Here is a 21,422-nt window from a genome sequence, read left to right as displayed (position 1 = left end):
GAGCTGGGAGCCTGATGTGGGACTCGATCCCAGGACTCCAGGATCACGCCCTGAGCCGAAGGCAGTCGTCCAACCAACTGCGCCACCCAGGCGTCCCTCTTCTCATCTGTTTTCTGATATCTTCTAATCCCTTCTCATCTCATCTGCCTGAGTTCAGTAAGCAGTTTGGAGACTTCAGGATAAGGATCAGTATTAATCTTTGGAACATATAGGGGTGTGTGTGTGTGTATGCATATGCATATATATATATATATGCATGAACATCTTACTCAATGGTTACCAATAAATAAAAGATAAAGGTCTATAACTTATGCTTATACTCAAAAAGAACCATGTTTTAAGTGCCTTTCATGCCTAACTTACATGTTTCTTTGAAATTAACAGTGTCAAACCCACTGCCCCACAATTAATATCCTTTGGAGGTACATGAAGGACCAAAGATAATGGCAGAATGACCAACTGGAAACCTGCACCACAAATGCCACTGGAGGGTCTTGTTCTAGATGGTAATGCAGACCTAGTGTTACATCCTGAAGACCTAAGGGATTTGTGTCAGGGTAAGTCTAGCCTTGCTAGGAAGGAGGAGATTGTCCTAATGGGGGTTGGAGACTCTAAGGCAGAAGTTAGAAATAAGCAGCCCTCTCAAAGGCAGGGGACTTGAGGATAGGAATTTTCAGGATTTACTGAAAGACTCTCTGGAAGGTGTTAACTTTTCAGATGTGTTACCCTTCAACTTCAGCAAAAGTCCTATAGTGTGTACAGTTCTGTGTGTTTTTTAATTTAATAAATTAGTTTTGGTGTTTTTATGTTCTTATTATACAGACATAGCAGCATGGTTTGCACATTTATTTTAGTCATCTAAAATTACATCTTGGCGTGCTTTCTGTATCGTTACACAGAGGGCTCCCTCAAGCATGTTTTCTTCCTTATTTATATTCCATGGTGTACTATGGATGGGCTATAATTTAAGCAAACAGTGTTTTCTCACCTGTTCTTAAAAAAACAGTGTGGGAATGGGGAACAGCAACAACAAACACATCTTTTATTGGTACTATGCCACTACCGGAAAATAGGCATTTTTGTAAGACAGCCTAGTATAAAGGAGATCTTTTCCATGGTATGACAGTGACCCAGTGGCTCAGGCTACTCTAGCCCCTGACTGGTTACTCTCAGAGCTAGCTTATCTATGGCACAGTGATTGGGAAATGCTGCATCGGTGTATATTTTTAAATTTTCTTCTCCAAAAGTATAATCCCAACATGACTCTTCAAAAATTGTTATATCCTTGATAGTCTGCAAGTTGGTGTTAGAAGAGACCAAATGTCCAGCTAGAAAAAGACTCATGTTCCATTCTGACAACCTTATGTTTTTGTGTTACTTTGACTTACCTTCGTGGTGGAGAGTCCACATTTATGTGCTTCTCTGCGTATATTCTGTTATCAGTATTGATAGAACAGGATAACTGGGCTAACACGGAAGTAAAGGAGAAAAGTGTTCTGGAACCACCTCGAAGTTCCAGGCTGTGAAGATGTGCATGTCTGTGATGTGCCACTCCAACTTTTTCCCTCAGTGGAGCAGATTTCAAGATTCACCCAGTTATTTAGGCCATGGGTCAGGCAAGATCGTGCACCACATGGGGGAGCACTGATCTTCCTTACACATTGGCACATTCCCGTATTTTCTCAACATAGAATATATTGGGACTGCTCTGGGCAAAGTTTAAGAGATGAGAGTTATTATTATTTTTTTTTCTTCTCTACCATTTCCTCTGTTTATTTACACCCCGGTATCATCTTTTTCATTCTCCCCTGACTTCTATGTTTTATGTTTCCCATTGGTTACTAGAATTTACCAGGCTTCTCTTCTCTGAAAAATGTCCCAGTGCTCCAAGTTCATTTCTGCTTTAAACCAAAAACTTTACCTCTTTTTTTTTTTTTGATTAATTACAGCTAAGAGGGAGACTTCCTTGAAGTTGAAATGGCTATCATATTTTGCTTAGGCTTCCTGGAAATACTTGCACTTAATCACCTAAGTGAATGTTGACTTGGGTAAAATCTCAGGCTAAGGGTGACAGAACAAAGGATGTTAGCCAGGGGGGAAAGGTATCCCCCAGGCTCCAGAAAGCCTTCCCACACTCTTTACATGAACCCCAACTGAAGGTCTCTCTCTGGCTTTGCAGGCTTCCAATTCCGTCAGTGTCTTGACCTAGCAGTGAAGAGAGAAAACCAATAGTGCTGTTACATATTACATGCTAAGCTGACTAGTATGTTTTCAAAAGCACATTTTACAATTTGCAAATTATGGTGGCACTTTGTTTATCACTCTTAGCTCTCACTAAGTTTTTATCATTTTGTTTTTAATTGGTGTCTTGACAAGTAGGAATTACAGCACAAAACTGTAAACCCTGCTTCTGACAGCGACTCAGGGACACATTCGGTAGCAGGAGGGTAGAGAATCTGTATATTCTGATTATTTGCACATTTAAACTATACATGTTATTTGAGTCTTCCATTTGGGTAAGTAATTGAGAATTATTTATATTTGGTTCTTTTAATAGTAAATCTAATCTTTTGTGGCCTAAATGTCTCAAGATGTGTATGAAGTGTTAAAGCAATGATATAATAAGTTGAAATGAATTGTATATTCAAAAAAGCTAGGATTACTAGTGAAAATTACAATGTAATTACAAAAATATGTTATCAATGTGTGAGGCCAATTTTATCGACAGACCTAGAAAATAGTTCTAATAACAATGTTAATGTAGTGAAAACATTGACCGTGTCTGAAAAATAGGGAGCATGTGTGAAGCATATGTGTATGGGAAATGTGTAAGAAATAGTAAGGAAGTTATTTTGACTACAAAACTTGAAAATACCTAACATTATGAATTCCTATATTCTGTAGAAGTTTCATAGGAATAGATATAGTATTCGTGTAAAATTGGTTCTTTCTGTAATCTTAAAAGCCTGCCAGTCAGTAAATATTACTTTTCCTATTAATTCTGAATGAATTTTGTTCCCCCTACCTTTCTGACTCCTTCAAAAAAGGTCACTCCCTACATTGAATCATTCCTGAACCCCTTGGTCATGTTTTTCAAAACCACTTTTAAAACTACCATCTCATTTTCATATATTTACACAAGAGATACATAGTAGGGTATGCTTTGTCATTTTACAGATAAGGAAATTGATGCCCAAAGAGGTTACGTGCCTTGCCTAAGCACTGAAATGGGTACCCAAACCTCATTTTCTCTTTTTTAATTGAATAAAATGTCTATGTTCTACTGCTTTCTAGAATAACAAGCCCATTATATACATATAGTGTTAGAGCAATGAGATAATAATTTACACATATATGTGTATGTATAAATGTATATATGTGTGTACCTACATATATAGCCTTTGTCGTGATGTTGAGACATATCACTGAAAGAGACCGCTATCACATTTCAGTTTAGGAAAATCATAAATCCATAATAGCATTCAAATGATGGTGTTTTTATGAGTAGGCACTAGTTAAAATAATTTAGATTTGTATATAAACATGTCTCTTTTTGCATTTTCACAAGTGCCTCTTAAAATCTATATATCCCTCAGACAAGCCACATTTCAGAGAACATGTCTGTTTCCACAATACGTATTTTACATTTTTTTTATCCTCTGTTTACCTCTCCTTTCGTGTTATCATTTCTCCAAATCAGTAAGCTCAAATATCTACCCCTTTGTTTTCATGTATCTTTCAGCACAAAAATATAAGTGTGTACATAAGAATGGAATATTACAGGACTTTGGGGATAGTATTTAGTCACATTTGGAAGATAAAGATAAACGTTTTAATAGATAAAACAATGTGGAAACTTGAGATATGTAGAGAATCTGTGCTTAAGAGGTAGGTACAGTATTACAAATAATACAAGGAGATCTATAAATAAATGGCTCCTCATAACAACAGAATATCTTAAAAGTAACATCTATAAAGTCTGTTACAAAACAGTAGTCATAACAGAGTAAGTTGAGATATAAATTTTTTTATTTTTTCTTTCTTTTCCATCACTATCACAGGGTAAGACGGTATCGTTTCTCATCTGAACTGGTCTATTTCCATTATTCCCTCTAAAACATTCTTGAACCTGGATGATCTTTCTAAACTGAAATGTGATTACGTCTCTCTCCTTCAGTGATATATCTTAACATCAAGATGAAGGCCAAATTCCATATTAAGTCTGATTTAATAGGACTTTAAATCTATGTTGTAACCGTACTTCTCCGGTCCATGTAGACATGTCTTCTCCTCACTGACACAACCTCTCTATTCTAGGGCCTCATGCCTACTTAGATCCTACTTGAATATCACTTGATCTTTAACACCTTTCCTGAAAAATGGAGCCGGGCATAAGGTGTGCCAGTGGTATCCTGAATAAATCCCTATCTGATGGGCTATCTCACAAATTAGAATTACTCATGTATTTTTGTTCCCACTTGGTTTTAGGTTCCTTATGAGTACACAGTGACATTTGTTTATCAGTATATCTTATAATCTAAAAAGTATGTTCAATAAAGATTGCATTGATTAATAAATGTCTATAGTTAAACATTTTATCTCATAATATGAACTATGAATATCTTGGCAAATACAGTTGTTGTTTGGCATTGTAAATATTGTATATAGTGAATGACCACAGTCATTTCTGTCCAGTTACACTTATATATATTTACACATATTAGGTTGTAGGTTTACGCTGACTCTCTACATTATTTATTTTTTAAAGATTTTATTTATTTTTGAGAGAGAGAGAATGAGAGCACAACAAGGGGAGGGTCAGAGGGAGAAGCAGATTCCCTGTTGAGCATGATGTGGGATTCAATCCCAGAACTCCAGGTCCACAACCTGAGCCAAAGGCTTAACCAAGTGAGCCACCCAGCTGCCCCATGACTCTCTACTTTAAATACAGGCCATATAGTTTACATTTTTCGAGTTATTTTAGTTTTGATTATGACACAGAAGATACTGAAACCAAAGGAATATTACATGAATTAATAAAACAATACACTGTAATAACATGAGGCAGCTTATTTTAGAATAGGCATTTATTACTTAATAGCATTTCTGGTCAGCTTTCTGTCAGAGTTAAGGTGGAATGTATAATAATAGGCCTACTTTATAGAAAAGCATTGACAAAGAATTTTCACGGTTGATGATAAATTTGAGCTGGCTTCCTACAAAACAAAATTATTCAGCTATACAGTGACTTTCCCAAAGAGCACATTTGCATGATCTTCAAGCTCACTGCTGGAGAGACTCTAAATAATAATCAGGCCATAAAGCCAGAGGAAGGCTTTTTAGATTGCCATATAATTTGCACTGAGAACTTTGAGAATTCCAATGGAGGCTGAACATTAGTAATCCTTCTTGGATAATAATGGAAATAATTAGGAAGACTTCAAACAGCCTGTCTCTGTAAAAGTTTAGTGTCCTAAATGTGAGAGAGCAAGAACATTGAAAGTTGTTTAATGGCTTTTTTGAACAGATCTAATCAGGCAAGTTTTACCCTCTGACACAAATTGGGTCTTGGCTGATGAAAATTGAAGCTACTGTTGCAAAGAACACTCAGATTCTTGCACACTTTTTACCTGCTTGAACAAACCATAGAGAAAAGTAATGACATACCTGCCTAAAATCACTTGGCCTTTCAAATCTGATACTCCTTTAGAAGCAAACTGGAAATCTTTTCAAAGTGAGCAAAAAGGAAATATTTCAAATGTCCCCATATGTTAATTTTATAACTCTTACATAATCCATTTACATAGTCAAGACAGAACCTTAATTATACTAGAAAAATTAAGGTAATTAAATAGAAGAACTTTGAACCTAAAGTCTATTTCTAAGATCTACTTTTATATCTTCCATTGAATTATTGTTTATCTTTAGGATACTTTCAACAGAAATATTTACAGGCTTTCCATTTTATTATGTTACTCCAAGACAGTATTTATCATCATTCAGAAGAACAAAATCAATTTGAGTTAATGTAAGGAAGTCCCCTTCTCCAAAATTTTCTTATCTGTTTTTTTTCTCATAATACTGACAACTTTAGAAGTGTGCTCTTGGTCTGTGAAAAATAAATAAAATCTATCAATACTAACTCATACTTGACATAACTCATACCCAATGCAGAAATCTTACAGAGAGCATGAAATAACCTGGAAAGGGACCATTTCTGAGCATTATGGTTATTCTGGAGTCTACTCAAACTGTATTTTGAAAAATGTTTGCTAACATTAATGCTTCATTTTACACATTTAGGAGTTCAGATCTATGAGAAGGATAAATTTTAAAGTCTTAAGAGAGCTACTCATTTAAACTAATCAATGTACTATCCTTTAAGCTCTAATAAGTTTAGGTGACTTGTATGTTAAAATTTATTACAAACATTAAAAATTTGTGGACACCACTCACCCAAACTAACTCAAAATGTATTAAAGACGTAAACGTAACCATAAAACTGCTAGAAAACAGGAAAAAAGCTCCTGGACATGGATTTTGGCAATGATTTTTTGGATATGGTAGCAAAAGAACAAGCAACAACAACAAAAAATAAGCAAGTGGGGCTATATCAAATTAAAAAGCTTCCACACTGTGGTGCCTGGGCGGCTCCATTGGCTAAGCGGCCAGCTCTTGGTTTTGTCTTGGGCCATGATCTCAGGATCCTGGGATCTGCTCCATGCTCTGTGGGGAGTCTGCTTGAGGACTCTCTCCCACTCCCCAACCCCTATTGGGGCTCATGCTCTCTCTTTCTCTAAAATAAATATTTAAAAATAAATAAAAATTTTCCATACAGGAAAAGAAATGATCAACAAAATGAAAAGGGAGTCTATAGAAAGGGGGAAAATATTTAAAATTATATATGATAAGGGGTTAATATCCAAAGTATATAAAGAACTCCTGTAATTCAATAGCAATAATAACAAAAATACTCCGATTAAAAATGTCATAGGACCTAAATAGACTTTTTTTTTTCCTAAAGAAGACATTCAGACGGCCATAGTACACTTGAAAAGGTGCTCAACATCATTTATTATGTAGTAAATGCAAATCAAAACCACAATGAACAATCTCCTCATACCTGTTAGAGTGGCATCTTCAAAAAGACAAGAGTAGGGCGCCTGGGTGGCTCAGTGGGTTAAGCCGCTGCCTTCGGCTCAGGTCATGATCTCAGGGTCCTGGGATCGAGTCCCGCATCGGGCTCTCTGCTCAGCAGGGAGCCTGCTTCCTCCTCTCTCTCTGCCTGCCTCTCTGCCTACTTGTGATCTCTCTCTGTCAAATAAATAAATAAAATCTTAAAAAAAAAAAAAGACAAGAGTAACAAAGGCTGGTGAAGCTATGGAAAGAAGGCAACCTCTGTGCACTGTTAGTGGGAATGTAAATTGGTATAGGCACTGGAAAACCGTATGGGGGTTCCTCAGAAAATTAAAACTAGAACTACAATTAAAAATTCAGAAATACCAGTTATGATTATACATCCAAAAGAAATGAAGTCACTATAGAAGCTATATCTTCATCTTCATGTTCATTGTAGCATTATTCATAATAGCTAAGACATGGAAATAACATAAGTGTCCATCAAAGGTGAATGGATGAGGGAAATTTGGAAAATCTACACACACACACACACACACACACACAGAATATTCAGCCATAAAGAAGGAAATCCTGCCATTTGCGGCAACACAAATGAAACTTGAGAGCATTATGCTAAGTGAAATAAGTCAGAGAAGGACAAATACTATATGATGTCATTTGTATGTGGAGTCTAAAATGACAGGAAAAAAGAAAAAGAGATCTAATGTGCAGTTACCAGAGATGGGGATAGGAGGTGGGGGTGAGGAGAATTGGAGGAAGTTAATGAAAAAGTACAAACTTCCAGCTGTAAGATAAATAAGTACTAGGAAGGTAACATATGCAACACGATAAGTATAGCTAATACTGCTGTATGGTATATTTGAAAGCAAAAGACTAGATCCTAAAAGACTTCATCACAAGGATAAAAACATTTTTTCTTTTGTTCGCATATCTATATGAGATAATACATGTTACCTAAACTCTATGTGGTAATCATTTTGTAATATGTAATGATTAAATCATTATACTATACCCCTTAAATTTATATAGTTCTGTTTGCCAATTATCTTGATAAAACTAAAAGAAAAATTCAAATTTGTGGAAATGGCTTTCTGTGTGCTATAAAAACTAAGACATCTTTGTAAAATCTCCTTGGTAAATTTCAGTAAGACACTTCTTGGTTATATTCAGGTCAAGAATTATTTTTATGCTTTTCTGATAATTAAGTTTCTCTCTGAGCATATCTTTCTTCTCTTCCTTCTCCTGAAAATTATAGGCAGAAAGATGAATGGTTGATCTTTAATAGACTCTGTGTGCATGTGTGTATGTGTAAATTTTAGTAACATCTATTGGTTTTAGTTTCTAGGAAAAGCTAATACTGGTGAAATCAGTAAGTGATACAATAGTGTTCCTATCTGATATGGGCTGTCAGTGAAAGCTAATTGGATTAAGCAACTCTTCCTGGAAATACAAACACACATCGTTGTAAATCTACTTAGGGAAAAGGTAGTGAAAGTAGAAATTTTCTATCATATTTCCCAAATAAATCAGTTCTCAATTTACATTTGCCACATTGCTAATGGGTCTTGGGAAAATATATCTTAAAATTCAAATGAAATATTTACTTTATTTTTCCATTTGTTATTTTAACAAGTTCTAAGTTTTACAGTGGTGCTTTATCTTCCTCTTTTTTTTTCTTTATCTTCCTCTTAAATGTGACTTCTTCATGCCTCTCTGTTATATTTCATTGTTTGAGATTTGCCTTTTAGCCCAATTTTAAGAGTTGTCAGTATTTTATAAGCTGTTTTTTGCCTTTCTGATGCTATTAAGTATCTTCAGAACATATTAAAAAGATATTGTCCTCCTTTGGCTTTTGAGTTACAATCATTTGAACAAAAAGCTATACAAAAGAATTTCAGAAGCAAAAAATGCACCTTAAATTATTCTCTCTTATGTTGTTTTCAAGCTTTAATAAGCTTCCTTAGCAGATTTAAAATTTTACCATTGGGACAACTCTTTTTTTAAAATTTTATTTATTTATTTGAGAGAGCAGAATATACATGAGCAGAAGGCAGTGGTAGAGGGAGCAGCAGACATCGCGCTTAGCAGGGAGCCCGATGCGGACCTTGATCCCATGACCTGAGCCGAAGGCAGCCACTTAACCAACTGAGCCACCCAGGTGCCCCTGGAATGACTCTTGTAAACAAATAAGAGATATTATTGCCAGAATGCTATTATTCAAATATGAGAGATAATATATATAGGAACATCTGTATAAACTGTCAACATCTTATACTTGCACACCTAGTCCAAATGTGTGCAAGTCTGAGAACTAGAAAGCTTTTTGATATTTTGAACCTACTCTTAAAATTTTCATTTTCTTTCAGAACTGTCATTCTATTCACTATTCTGTCTTCTAATGTGTTTGATTTTGACTACTATTCAATCTCCTTTATTTCTGTCACTGTCTTGAAACTTTGTTCTGTACACATTGCCATCATTTTTTTCTCATCAGTTTGTCCTTCTCCCACAGATATCCAAACAGAACTCTCTAGAAACAAACCTAAACTTAACATCTTATATAAAAATTAACTCAAAATGGATTATAAACCTAAAGTGACATTAAAAAAAAAACTATAAAACTTCTAGAAGAAAACATAGGAAAAGTTTTTCCTTTGCTAAGGTTAAGCAAGGAGCTTTTAGACATTACCCCAAAGGCACAATCCATAAAAGACAAAAATTGATTATCTAGACCATCAAACTTAAGAAAGTTTTCTTATTGTATGATCTCTATAAGAGGATAAAAGTCTATTTAGAGTGTCCGGTTTGCCACTGACAAATATTATCAAATCACATATGTGAGAAACAAATTTTATCTAGAATATATAAAGAATTCTGTTGCAATTTAAAAATATCAGAAGATAGGCAAACCATTTTCACAGACATTTCTCCCAAAAGGGTATAGAGATGGCAAATACATGTAAGAAAAGATGTTTACCATCATTAGTCATTAGGGAAAAGCAAATTAAAGCTACAATGAGATACCATTACATAACTATTAAAATGGCCAACATTTTTAAGAAATACAGTATCAAATGTTGACAAGGATACAAAGCAACAAGATTTCTCTAACATTGTTGATGAAAATGTAAAATGTCATAGCCATTCTGGAAATTAGCTTGGCTGTTTCTTACAAAGTTAACAGACACAATACAACCCAGCCCTCCTGGATATTTATCCTACAAAACTAAAAGTATGATCCCATGGGAACATGTGCACAAGTGTTCACAGTTACTTGATAGTAGCCAAAAGCTGGAAAGCACCCAAAATTCAACTGGTGAATAGATAAATTGTGATACAATACATACAAAGTAACAAGCTAGAGATAAAATAATTTAGAAGGATTTCAAGGGTTTTATGGTGAGTGAAAAAGCCAATCTGAAAAATTACGTATGATGTGATTCTGTTTATATAACGTTGAAATGGCAAAATCATAAAGGATAAATAGTCAGTTGCTGCCGGAGGTTAGGGTGGGGGAGGAAGGCATAACTATTAAGGGGTAACATAAGAGAATGTCTTTGTGCTGATGGAGCAGTTCTTTACTGTAATGGTAATATGTACTGTGTGGTGATGGTTAAACAAATTTATCCTTGGGATAAAGTTGCAGAGAACTATACACCTAAAAGAGAGCAAGAAAAGAGTATATTTTAAAAATATATAAAGTGTGTGAGTTTAGTACCAATGTTGGGGCATGTGGCCGATTGTGTCTCATCCTTGATTTAGTCTGAGGTCATGATCTCAGGGTCATAAGATCAAGCCCAGCGTTATGTTCCACTCTGGATGTGAAGCCTGCTTGAGATTCTCTCTCTCCCTCACTCTTTGCCCCTCCCCTTACTCATGCGTATGCACAAGAAAAATTAAAAAAAATTTTTTTTAATTTAAAAAATTAAAAAAAATAGTATTGTACCAATACGAGATTCCTGCTTTTGACCATGTACTGTGGTTATGGAAGATATGATCATTGAGTAAAGCTGCTTTAAAATATACCAGAATGCTTATTACTATTTGAATTTCTGGAAGGCAACATACTTCAAAATAGAAAGTTGGAATTAAAGAAGAGGGCATTGGATATTTAGGGACAATTAGAAGTCTGTCATGCTCAATAAAAAGATTTAAGGTCTGGAACAGGATCACACTTTTTAAATTTCATATTTCCCTAACACTATCATAGCTTAAGCAAAACTGCATTTAATAACATATGAATCTAGAAGAGAACCAGGTGATTTAAAATTAAACTGCCAACTAAATATCTAAATAAATTTAAAATAAATATTTAATTATAAATATTTAAAATATTTAAAAATATTTATAAATATATTATAAATAAATATAACTAAATAGTTGTTAAATTCTTAAATTTCATTCTTAAAATTATTAATGTCAATTAAAACCAATATATTATTTAAAAAAAACAATATATTAAATTATTTTTAGTTTATGAAAGAAGTAACACTTCAGAAAAGTCAGTTAAAAACTGCAATATGCTTATATTACTTGAATATAAAAATTCAGGGAGATCACTTAGGTTTCTAATTTATCATATTAGTCTTTGTCAACAAAGATTTTCAAAGACAAAAATCTCTTTTATATTGAGCTAATTTATATTTAACTTAAATTTGATTAAATTACTCCATATAAACATTTCTGAAGTTAAATCTTTTTTTTTTTTTTTTTTAAATTTCCAGACCTCTGAACAATTGGATGAATTTGGACATTAAATCCTGACCTTTGGTCCTTAGATACACTTCCCATGCTTCAAATATGATTGATTGCTTGTTGAGTCCAATTATTTCTCCAATGCCTGTGGGATTCTTAAAAACCCCTAACATTTGCAGGAAATGACCTTTATCCTACTCCATCATGCAACAGCTGTCAGAGATGTTTCTGCTGCCCATTCTCTGTCTTGCAGAGACTGGGTTTATTCAGTAAAACCTCTGTTGCTGGGCCAGTAAAACGGCAGGGCTTCATTTTTTAAAACTCTTATTTTGACATTGATGAAGATACCAGGTGACAATAACAAAGATAAATGTTAGTGATTACCACATAAGACTTATATAGGGTCCCTGTCTTGGAGCAATGGAGATAGTTAGAAGCTATGTAAATACTACAAATCCTAAACTTTTGCCCATGGTAAGAATAAATATTTGGATTTAAACCAGGAAAAAAATTAGTTGTCCATTACCTGGCATTAGGCTGAAAATTCCCTTTGCACATAAACTCTTATGAATGCCATTAAGTGCCCCAGGAAGCTGGCACCTTGGTTGGAATTAAACTGATAATCAAAATCATCAGTGGATTCTCGAGAGAAAAGGAATTGACTGAGCTGTTGAGGTTGGTTTTCCCTAGAACGTGAAATCTGCTTTTAGATCAAACTATTCAGTTTCAACTCAAGGCAGGAAATAATAGCCTCAGTGATTCTCTGCTGTTGCCATTTTTTAAAAAATACTGATTCTTTCTTCAATACCACTGTTTTTTCTCAAGCACTTGGTGTTTCCTGGCCAGTTGGTCACATTTACTACCAGGTGATTAAAATCTACAGTATATGCAACTGGTAGAGGTTTCCTTAACCACTTGTAGAGGTTGCTTCCTCACAGGACTTTCCAGAAGGAGTGCATGATAGTAGCTCTCTGTGAGCGAGCATGGGGTAACCGTAGTGGTCTCACCTATAAGGTGACTTGGAAGAGTAGACAAGGTACTGGGAGTCCATGTAGTTTCCAATTTAAAAAAAAAAAAAAGTTCCCTCTAAGGTTAAAAGACATTAGTCTCTTTCCTCTTTAAAGAAAGTTGCTCTTCACCTTTTCCTTTTTTCCTCCTCCTCATCTTTTCAGGAGGCCCAGCATTACCTGAAGCGATATTCTGACTTTCTCTCAGGAGCCTTCCTTTGCATATTGAGAGCTTTCCTATGTAGAGGACTTGCTTTACTTAGAGGATCATTTTCCCTACTTAATTGTGGGACAAAAGCCAATGGAGCTGGGTGCTTGAATCAGTACGAGTCTTTTTGTAATTTCTTTAGCCAAATTGCGATACTATTTTACAAATTATGAATACATCCCCAAACCATTTACTGTATTTTTGAAAGACAGTTTCTAATAGATGGATGGCATTCTATATAATGTCACCATCAAAATTTCTTTGATCCTATGTCTGTTAGTGGACATTTAGGTTATTTCCAATTTTTTGATATATAAAACTGTAATGAGCATTTTTATATAGAAATAGTTGTCTGTCTATAATTACTTCCTAGAATTGGACTTATGGCCAGAAACTGGATAAACAATCTTCCTTTTTTGGGTTGTCAGATTATTATACTGATTGCCATACATTCTTTAGTTCTTTTTTTCCCCTATTCTATCCCATATGGATTTTGAAAAGTATAAGTACTTTAGGACACATATCCTAAATGTAAAACCCTATGAGATAAAGTGATAAATGCTTTTTGATAAAGTAAGGACAATTGGTTAAAATGTCATCCATAGAAAGCCAAAGATTTCTGAGTTTCAGTCAAATACCCTGGGGTGCTCTGTATTGGGATTTACACTCTGTGAAGAGTATAATTAAATGAACAGGGTACAGAATGATCCCTCTGTCTTTCTGCTAGGGCAATGTATTCTTTATCATGTTCCTTGAACTCCTCTATGATTTTAAATAGTTCCTTAAATATACTGAGAAGTGCTTAACTGAATTTACTTAATCTGTGGAAAACATCAATAGCGGGTTTCCCTCCCAGCCACCAATGACATCAAATTAGCAAGAGAAAGTGGAAAATGCACAATGGCAGTGATATGTTTTAAAGAGCAGTCAGCAGACATAAGAATATACAGGAATAACATGATAGGAATAAGAATCTGGACACAGTGTAGAAAACTCAGTCAAATCTCTTTAATGCTATTCCCTGTTATCCCTCCCCCCACCCCCATGCTTAGGAAGAGGATCACAAGGCATTAGCTCCACATATACTGTTGTAATCCCCGCAGAGACAGAGGGGAGCCCAGCTGACCTGGGCACTTTTTTTGTGCACTCTTTGTACCTATTCTAATTTCCACTCCAAAGAACAATCTTCATTTCTTTCAATATTCAAAAGCTAAAAGAAATTTAGCTTTAACAACAAGCTAAGGTAACATTAAAAAAAAAAGATTTCTGAAAGAGGAATAGGTGAAAAAGCAGAGGGGCAAGCAGGGGAGACTGGAAACGAATAAAACAGGACAGTAAGAATGTACAAAGGTTAAAAGAAGAAAAAGTCAAATTATAACAGCCTTAGTGTTGTCTCTGTTCAGCTCTTATGCTTCGTCTGATTTTACTTATGCTTGCATTGTTGGTCTGCATTTGGATGCACTCTTAGTTTTGGCTTACAGCTTTTCTGTTACACTCACAGGGTCTTGTGACTGGCAAATCACATACACTCATGTACTTCCAAACACGCATGGTGCACACACAAATCTACACACATACTCGGGAAGAGAAGGAAAGGGGAGACAAGTGATGAAAACAAAAGCAAAAACAAAAAAACAGTTAAGCAGAAAAAAGTTATTTAGCTAAGTAGAAATAAAAAAGGAGAAAAATGAAGCCTATATGGACAAAAGAGAGAGAGATGGTTATATGGAGGATTTGTGGCTCTGATTCATCTTCCAAAGATTGAAGAAAAGAATTTGAACTCAGATTTCTGCCACTGAAGTCTATATTCTAATAGCTGTAGTTTTACATTTAATTTTTTACATTTAATTTTTTATTTACATTTAATTTTTTGTTTAGTAATTTTTATAAAGTCCTGTTAAGTGCTATAAGAAGGAAAAATGTAATAAGGACATAGCCCTGCCTTCTAAAAATTTAACTTGCTATTCCCTGAAGGCCTAAGTGAATAGAAAAATTTTAAGGATATTTAATTATCATTTTACCATCATATATTTAGTGACTTTTGTGCATTACACACTGTGCAAGGTAATAGAAATACAAAATAATCATAGATAAATGATAAATAGGTAGACAGAATATAATTTTTGTCCTCAAATAATGTACAATATAGCTAGAGAGTAGATTAGATTATACAGTGAGGGATGAGAACTCATAAGAGTGAACTTAACCCAATTGGGATGGGGCCTAGGGAGAATGGGGTATGGCTTTCTTTTAGAAGAGCTATTCTGAGTTGATCCTGGCCAAGTTAGTAGGATGATAACAGCATTGCAGAGAGAAAGGGTGGAAATTACAAAAAGACAGAGAAAATACAGCACAGCAGAGGCACTGAAAGGTATTTGATATTGCTCAAGATAGTTCCCAAAATGATTTGAGGAAAGCATGTTGGAAATGAAGTCAAGGGCCAATCTTAGACCCTCTTGCAAGACAGGCAAAGATTTAAGCCTTAACCTCTACTTAATGAGGGACTCTTTGACGGCATTTAAAAAGCCTGATTATATAATTAGCACTGAGTGAAACTTATATCAAATGTTATTCAGAGAACAGTGAGTATCAAAAGGCTAAGACCAATTAGAAAGGCAGGAATAAAAATTGTAAACATCATTAGATATCCGAGAGCTTGGTGGAGGGTGACAAATATTTAAGTGTTCAAACTTCCTTAATATATTTAACAGCCACATGCACACTTCACGAAAACAGCTCATGTTTTTAGGGCTCTGAGTAAGTGTGCTTTGCCCTCGAACCCCGCCTGATCTGTCTCCCTCTGTTAGCTCATGTGCAGTTTCCGTATCTCTCCTCAGACCTAGATGCACATGGTTCCTAGTTGTGGCTTTGTACTGTACACATTATCTCTTGAATGACTTGTACATGTATGTGATCTCCAGCTAGTCCTGTCCTACTCAGTGTCCCAGAGTAGGTAGGACACCATATGGGTAAGGACAGGTAGAAAACACAAAGTGATTAGAAAGGTATTTATGATGTAGATGTGAGCAGGGGGATGGTGAATGAGAGATGGTGCTTTTTACATGGAGGAGTAAGAAAAGATTTATTCTCCACAGTGCTGCCTACAACAACAGGACAGGAGACAGCATCATTTACTGATTGAAAAAAACACAAAAGAAGGAGTCAGCATCATAACTTAAAGACAATATATTCAGTTTTGTGTCTATTGAGATGGAAGGACCTCTGAGATACCTATTGGCAATTCCCTAAAAAGCAGCTCAGTCTCTGAGGCTATGGAAAAAGAGGTGGGAGTAAAGAACACATTAGCGGTAGTTGAGACCATAGCAATGGATGAAACCATTTAGATGAGCTGGACAGAATAAACAGAGGAGAAATTCCAGACAAGGACATCAAATTTTGCAACTATGGGCAAAGGAAGAGGAGCCAAAAAAAAAAAAAAAGTATCTAAGAGGTCAAATAAGATGAGAGTATTCAGAAGACTGACAAACAGTATCGGATGTAATAAGTGGCATGTAAACTGCCACATGTTCTTTGGAATAGATGGACATTATACTGGTGACCTTGGAAAGGAGATTTCCTGTAAGTGAGTGGAAGTTGGATTAAATGTAAAATGAAGAGAGACATTAAAGGCTATTTTTTAGCTTGTTTGTAATTGGTAAGGTAAAAAGCTGAAAGACAAATTTTTTAAAAATATTTTTTTAATTTATTAAAAAAATTTTATATTTGTTTATTTTATTTATTTTTTTATTTATTTGGCAGAGAGCACAAGTAGGCATAGAGGCAAGCAGAGAGAGGAGGATGCAGGCTCCCTGCTGAGCAGAGAGCCTGATTCGGGACTCCATCCCAGGACCCTGAGATCATGACCTGGGCCGAGAGCAGAGGCTTTAACCCACTCAGCCACCCAGGCACCCTGGAAATAAAGATTTTAAATAACACACTGGATCAGATGGACATCACAGATATATTCAGAACATTCCATCCCAGAGATAGAGATCACAAGCAGGCAGAGAGGCAGGCAGGGGCGGGGAAGCAGGCTCCCTGCTGACCAGAGGACCTGATGCAGGGCTCGATCCCAGGACCCTGAGATCATCACCTGAGCAGAAGGCAAAGGCTTAACCCACTGAGCCACACAGATGTCCCTAAATATATTTTATTGATTCATGAAAGACAGAAAGAGAGAGGCAGAGGGAGAAGCAGTCTCCCGACTGAGCAGGGAGCCCAATTCAGGACTCCCATCTCAGGACCCTGGGATCATGACCTGAGCCGAAGGCAGATGCTTAACCAACTTAGCCACCCAGGCACCCTGAAAGACAAAGTTTTTATAATTAAAAAATTAACTTTCTTTGTTGAGGAGGATAATCTAGCAATGAAGGAAAGAGTGAAGAATGAGGCAAGTTTCCCAAGGAGGCAGGATATAAGATCCAGATTGGAGGGCTTGGGACTGAGCTAAGAATGAAGGGAGGAATGCTAATCCCTCTCAGGCCAGAGGGCATTGGTGGTATAGTCGTGAGCATCGCTGCCTCCCTCTCAGGCCAGAGGAACATTTGGCTGTGATATGTAGAAGAATGGAGTTAGTCTTCAAGGACAAGGATTAACTATTTAGCAGTATAGGGTAAAAGAATGTTTTCTCAGTTTTAAAACTAAAATGAGTGACAATGATGAGAGGCATATCATTAAAACATTTACAAGCAACTTTCATTGAGTATCTGCCACATACTAGACATTGAACCAGCCACTTGTGAGTAGCAATTAAAAAGTCACCTATAAAATTGAGGAATTAGTAATGAAGAATAACATTTTCAATAAGAAACCTTTGGTGTGATGAGTATTACAAAAGAGAAGTCAAGGTTTCTAACAATGTGTAAATCAGATATTATCATTTTCTCTCATACTATTGGTAAATGGAGAAAAATAGGATCTGTATTTTCTACCTTCACTGAAGCTCTGATCATCACATTCTCAGGTATTGTGTATAGTTCAATGCAGAGACATTTGAAATCATAAAAAATTGTCTAAAATAACTGCCACCGCAAAGCTGCTTTGATGAGAGAACAGATGGATGACAGCCTGGAGTTTCTATAAGCAGTTAGGAAAACAATCAGTGTTAGCAAATAACATCCATGGTAACAAGTCTAGAATCCCCAAGAGGATGTTTTCCATTATTGGTAGGTAAACATTTAGCAGTCACGATTACCAGAAGCTTCTTCTAACCTGGTGGTGCCCACTCTCTAGAGTATTTTCTAGAGAGCATTTCATATAACTCATATTACCTATAAAATATTTCATCCAGACAACTTTACTTTATTAAAAAGTATTTAGCACTTTATGGATTATGCATTTAGGATATTGTCTCAAATCACATACTTTTCTTTCCTGTTACCTCTCCTAGGTATCTGGAAAGAATAGTATGTGATTTGAGACTATTCTTTCCAGATACCTAGGAGAGGTAACAGGAAAGAAAATTAATGAATTTATGGGAATTGGTACAATAGTCCTAAAAAAAAAAAAAGTAAGATGTGTTGAGAAGTTAGAAGGAAGATTTGACTGCAGAAGAGGAATATATAATTATTCCTGTATGTACTACATATTCCTGTATGTAATTAAATTTACATGAATTGTCCCTCTGTCAGTTTTCTATTGCTACCATAACAAGTCACCAAAAACTTGGTGGTTCAAACCAACAAAAAGTTAATGTCTTGGAGTTCTGTAAGTTAGACATCAGCAAGGATTTCACTGGGCTAAAGTCAGCATGTTGGTTGGGCTGTAATCCTTTCTGGAGACTCTAGGGGAGAGTATTTCCTTGCATTTTCTAGCTTCTAGAGGCCACCAACATTCCTTGGCTCCTGGCCCTCTTTTTCCATCTTAAAAGCCACCAATGTTGTATCTCTCTGGCCATTCTCAAATGGCCACATTTCCATCTGTCTCTGCCTTCTGTTTCCTTATATGTTTAAGAACCCTAGTGTTACATTGGGCTCACCCAAAAATCCACGATAATCTCTGTATCTCAAGATCCTTAAATTTAATTCTCTCTGAAAGTTCCTTCTGCCATCTAGAGTATTGTAGCCATACATCCCAGGTGGGATAGAAGAGGTGGGGATCCTTGGGGAACCTTTTTTTTTTTTTTTTTTTTTGCCTACCACAGATGTATTCCTTAATATAAGTTTGATAACTAAATGAAAAAAAAAAGACAAAAATAATTCAGAAAATGCTGATTATTTTAAAGCACATTTTAAAAAATTTAAATATATTTCAGTGAGAAGAAACTAAGTTTTATATTCCATGTGGCCCCAGTAGTACTCTTCTACTTGAATAACAATGATAAGAACTAAAAAAAAAAAAAAAAAATGTATAGAAAGACTGAGGAAATAGTGAGGCAAACAGACAAGAAGGCAAAACATAATTTTAAAAGCCTTTGTCTCACATGTAAAATGGGGATATCAGTTACCACTATTGACATATGCATAGGTACTTTGTAAATATACCTGAAAACATTCTGTCTACTGAAAACTCTGTCTACTGAAAACATTACTGAAAAAATTACATGACCAGTCTGTGTATGAAAGTGCCTTGCAAATTACAGAACACCATGGGATGTTTACAAGATTTTGAAGTCACTTCACATATCTCACCAGTGATTTAAAGAAACTTGGGATACATTTGATACTTGTTATACTTAGTTGTTATTGTGGGGTTTTGATTATTCTCTTTTTACTATTATAATAATTGAGATCGACAGGATGTTTGTTGTCCCAATCTGTATAGTAACAGATTCCACATTCTGGTGCTCTAGAAATAGGGTTCTTTCCCTTTACCTCTTGGGTGCCCCTCCTATTTCTATTTGAGAGTGAAGGAATTAAACTCCAAGGGAAAGCATATGACATAATTTCCGTCCTTGGTTGAAACCTTAGCCTCTAAAAAAAAGTGAAGAAAGAGGCTACCAATGTGAGGAGAGTGGTCAACTTGAAGGAAAAGAAGAAAACTTGGACACAATTAATTCCAGAGATTTATAAAGAGCTGGGATATATAATCCAGTAATCCTGGCAACTTGGAGTTAGATTTCAGTTTGTTTTGGTTTGGTTTTAGAGGAAGTTACCTAAAGTGTGGAATTTTGCCAATGTAATGGTATCTGTTGCACAATGAAAAAAATTCTTACACATTGACCAATGAGCATATAAAAAGATGCTCAACATCATTAATCATCAGGGAAATTCAAATCAAAACTACACAGAGATATCACCTCACACCCAATATAATGGCTACCATTAAAGAAGAAGAAGAAGAAGAAAGAAGAAAGAAGAAAGAAGAAGAAGAAAACAAGACCCTAGAAATTGTAAGTGTTGGCCAGGCTGCAGACAGTTAGAATCTCTGTGCACTGCTGATGGGAATGTAAAATAATGCATATGAAAACAATTTGTAGGTTCCTCAAAAAAATTAAAAAATAGAAATACAGTATGATCCAGCAATGCCACTTCTGGGTATTTATCCAAGAAAAAATTAAAAAAGACCTGTAAACAGGATCTTGAAGATGCCAACATTCATTATAGCATTATTCACAATAAACAAGAATCAACCTAAATATCTCTCCTTAGTTATGTGGATTTTAAAAATGTAGTATATACATACAGCAGAATATTGCTCAGCCTCAAAAAAGAAAGCCTGTTATATGCCACAATATGGATGAATCTTGAAGGCATTATGCCAAGTGAAAGAAGCCATTCATAAAGACACAGATACTGTATGAGCCACTTACACACGGTTTCTAAAGTAGTCCAGTTCTAGAAACAGAAAGTAGAATGGTAGTTACCAGAGGCTGGGGGTCAAGGAGGAAAGAGGTAATTGTTGTTTAATGAGTATAGAGGCTTGTTTTGTTTTGTTTTGCAAGATGGAAAACTTCTGGAGATCTGCCTCACAATGTGAATAAACTTAACTGGATTGCACATTTAAAAGATGGTAAATGTTAGGTTAAACGTTTTAAAATATCCCAGATGTTCTACTGAAGGATACAGAGCTGATGAGCTCTGTATGATCAAAGGCCTGGGGACAAGGTGAATAAATGCTACTGGCCATAATTTCAGTGTATGGGGAAAAATGTATGGCCATGAGCTCCAAGGGCAAATTCCTACACATCACAATGAATATTTAAATGATACCAAAGTAGTAATCCAGAGTAACACCCCCCGCCCAATCAAATATGCTGGGTATATCCCCAGACCCACTAGTTTCCTGCCACAGACATAGAGTTTTCCTCATAGACACAGATACCACCCCCACCCCCACCCCCGCCCCGCCTGGGGCAGAAAAGGGAAGTGAGGAAAAAAGTAAACTAGTAAGTGTTTTAACTAAGAAAGCAAAAATAACAACAACAACAAAAA

This window comes from Neovison vison, chromosome 11 (assembly GCF_020171115.1).
Source record: "Neovison vison isolate M4711 chromosome 11, ASM_NN_V1, whole genome shotgun sequence".
Lineage (NCBI taxonomy): Eukaryota > Metazoa > Chordata > Mammalia > Carnivora > Mustelidae > Neogale > Neogale vison.
Note: the sequence above shows the minus strand (reverse complement) of the source record.